Raw genomic sequence first — 3,879 nt, 5'->3', positions numbered from 1 at the left:
GTAAGTTGTTCTCTACCCTTTCTTGTTCCGTCACTAAGAGAGTTAACGTGACATGAGAGTAAAACGACGTAAATCCTCTCTTCCCAACAGTCCTATAGACACTTCCAAAAAGGAACGCCTATTCCTTTAGTATAGTGAAAGGCTAATTAACTCATCCCTTTGGAAAACGTTTAGAATACTAACTCCCGGTTTCTTAGTTGTAAAGTTTGTATGGGGTCAAGCACTTACAATAATTACGTTCTTTACATGCTAGATAGGCTAAAATTAAAAATGTCAATAAAATACAGCTAGATACACATGAATAGGGCTTCTGATTGGAAATTGCAGAACGTAAGGGCATACAATCATCACTGATCGAAACAATTCCAACCCGTATGGCAGCATTGAAACGCATCCAATTAAACATCCACAATTACAAACCTTTTTTGTCGTTACAGTTGATTGGAAATTCAATATAATCGATTAAAATTATGCGCCGACAAGCAAGAATTTTTAGTTCCTCCCAAAGTTTGTAATTTTAATCAAGTCAGTGGATGCCATAAATAATAATTATGAAGATAATATTGTATCTCTTGCGTTAATTAGAAAATACCCCCATAATTATTTCAATCTAATAAGATTTGCTATTAAAGCTTACATCGTTTCGAAAAGGATTATGCTTGAATACTATTGTTTCTAATTAACTTAGCCCTACATCATCTTTCGCAAGACTTTCATATTTATTTAAGACAATTACGCCGCTAAGCGGATTTTCTCTTGGTTTTGCAATCGTCGAAACGTTTCTATTCACAAATGCTTGAAAAACCTTTACTGACGACTTCAGATGAGGAAATCTGCTCAAAATTACCTGTGGAGCTGCTGTCCCGAATTTATCTACTTAATAGCGCAGTTGTTGGAGGGATTTCGTTGTAAGATTAATATCCGCGGTATATAAAATTCGGTCCCCTCGTTGCGGTAGCATTATGCAAAATTTAGAGCTGAAATTTTGCCAAACTGCCAAATTTACCGCGCATATTATTCCTTAATCTTTATTGTGTGCCTCCACTTTTTGCAGTACATATATTATTTATGGCGCCCGCAAACTTTGCCAATCTGGAAAATAATAACATGTCATTTTATTTTAAATTGCTTCGTGCTAAAATAGTTTCCACCAATCTCAGTGGACGAAATGAAAAATCCCGTCATCATCAGGCATTGTTAATAGTCCTCTTAGGAAGGAAGGTGTATTAGTCGTTGGGTTGGATTCCTTAATCTCATTTCACTTTGCTGACATACTGGAGAACGAACAATTTATGAGCGCACATTATTATTATTAATAATCCACCACCTTCCAAACTGCTTGAACTCTTGACAATACACACATACACCTCTCTGTATCAAAAGTCAATAAAATTGCTCATGAATTAAAATTTGAGAATGTCAACGTTAGATCATTGTTTCACTTTTCCATCGTTAGTGCTGAAGGGTTTCGAATTCGTGATGTTTTTCTTGTAAATTGATTGATTGTCCTCGGTGACTTCCTATTTTTTTCCACCCACTACTATCCCATTTAAATTGTTACAGCACTCTACACTCCGGAAAATTGGGTATCATATTATGTCATCTTCCTTATTGATCAGATTGAACAGATTTATCACTATTAGAGGATGGATTATTAACCATTGCCTATTTTTCTCAGGTTTCGGGAAACATAAATTGCCACATATTATTCTAGACGACTGCATATTGTAAATACGTTATATATTTTTTCAATACATAATTTTAAACTTTGAAGAGCGCATTCTGAAAAGTAGCTGCAATGTTTTACAAAGAGTTTTGAAGAACACCGGATGAGAAAACATCATTTTCATTGAATTTCGCAAAATTCGTTAAGGTTAAATTTATAAGCGTTTCACTTCAGAACCAGGTACCAGATACATGGAAAACAGGCGGCTAGTGCACTTTTTTAATGCAAATAAGATTAGGTAACGAATTTTGTGAAATGTGTAGGAAACTATGTATTTTCGGGTTCAGGTAACCATGCTAAATAAGTAAAGTGCAAAAATAGTCGACAAATCTTAGTGGGATGTACTAAAAACAGGGCAAGTTTATAGCAGTTGGTTAGGCTGGCGCTGCTTTAACTCAAACCCGACAGAAAATCTGAAAAAAAAAGTCTCTGGGTAACCTCTGAAGAATGCCTGAAGTAAAATTTGATATCATTTCAAAACATTCTTCTTAAGGCTAGATTTGCAGAATTTTTAAAATGCACTTGAAGGTTTTTGGAAATATACCTACCTGTAAATTCAAAAAATGTTTCAACAGTTTCCACTACAAATGTCTGATGAACCTCTGATTTGTTGATAATTCTGCAAAAGACGAATACCTGCAAAAACATGTTAGAACCTGCAAAAAGTGTCGATAAAAATAAAGACCATAAATAAAAAAATTCAAGGTGAGGACTATGAAAAAAGGTAGTGGCAAAATGAAACCTTGATAGTCAAGATTTTAAACATTCACAAGAAGTATTTCAAATTACAATTGGTGAAAATGTGGTCTTCATAGCTTTAAACTTCAATTGAGAAGCATAAATTTAAGATTTGAGCTGAGTTGAGCACTGCGAAGCAATTTTAAGCGAGTGTCTTGAAAAACGACTTCAATTTTAAAATTTTAAAAGTTTCAAAACGTAACTTTAAAATTCGGCCATGAAGAATGTACAGCAATCGTCCAGAGAATCCTCATATGCTTCAAATATACTCTTTATTCAATATTTATTGATTCATGAGAAGTTCTGGATTATGTGGAAAGTGCCAAACAACTCTTGCAAAAATCATATTAAAGATTTCCTCGAGAAGACCTCTGAGGGATCTTTGGAGATAAATCTGTTCAGAAATCTCTAAAGAATTTCTGCTGGTTAACGTATAAAGAATTTGTGATGAATGTTTAACCTGTTCCCTATGCCGAATTCTGAAAAATGACTGAAAATTCACCGAGAGTCACTGAGAAACCTGCGAACAGTCGTTTATGGGTATTTTAGAAGATTCTTCAATGAGTTTTCGAATTACGTACATACAGGATTTCAGACGAAACTGCTCTACTGACTCGATTACTACTTTCTTACATTTCCGTAACGTCCTATATTCAAGCCTTGATCTTTTTTCGTCGTAGCAGAGCATTTTACCCATTAGACCAAGTTTACCGGTGAACCGCTGCATTCTTCCCAGAGAAGAGAATACCTGTAAGGTTCCTCATGAATCCCTAAAAATCGTTTTGAAAAGCATTTAAATCCTCAAAAATCTGTAGAGCATCTTTGATGAAGCTCTAAGCAATCTCTCAAATATCCTTTAAGAAGAATTGATAAATAACTAAACATTTTTCAAGGATCTCTAATGCAGAAGAGCCCTAACACTTTTTAACGCTCTAATACAACTTTCGGATGAATCTCTGAAAATTCTACTGTAACGTCAATTTAATTACGCGATTTATTTATTAGCAATTAACTAAGAATGAATTAATAACGATCCTTAAATGGATTTATCACTCACTTGTATGAAATTTATAACATATAAATGTATCACATACGAGCGAGAACTTCACTAATTATCACTTCGGCATCGACCTCGGAATCGCCATTAAACCCGATTCAATTTGCTTATACCAAGGGTTCCTAGTAAGATCACTAAACGCTTGCAGGAATTCCCAAATACCTGCGAAGTCGGCATATCGCATTTCCTTATCGCCGGTAACGACTTGATAGCGCCTCGATGATGGCTGCTGGCGCCCCGATGTCTGAGTTACTCGCTACAGCACTGAGTAAATATGTGTACCCCTGAAAACTACCGTAAGGATTTTTTAAAGATCGTTAAGTCACCCTGAAACTCCCAGATAATATAAAAAATTTCT

Source organism: Photinus pyralis, unplaced genomic scaffold, assembly GCF_008802855.1.
Source record: "Photinus pyralis isolate 1611_PpyrPB1 unplaced genomic scaffold, Ppyr1.3 Ppyr1.4_LG8, whole genome shotgun sequence".
In the NCBI taxonomy this organism is placed as follows: domain Eukaryota; kingdom Metazoa; phylum Arthropoda; class Insecta; order Coleoptera; family Lampyridae; genus Photinus; species Photinus pyralis.
Note: the sequence above shows the minus strand (reverse complement) of the source record.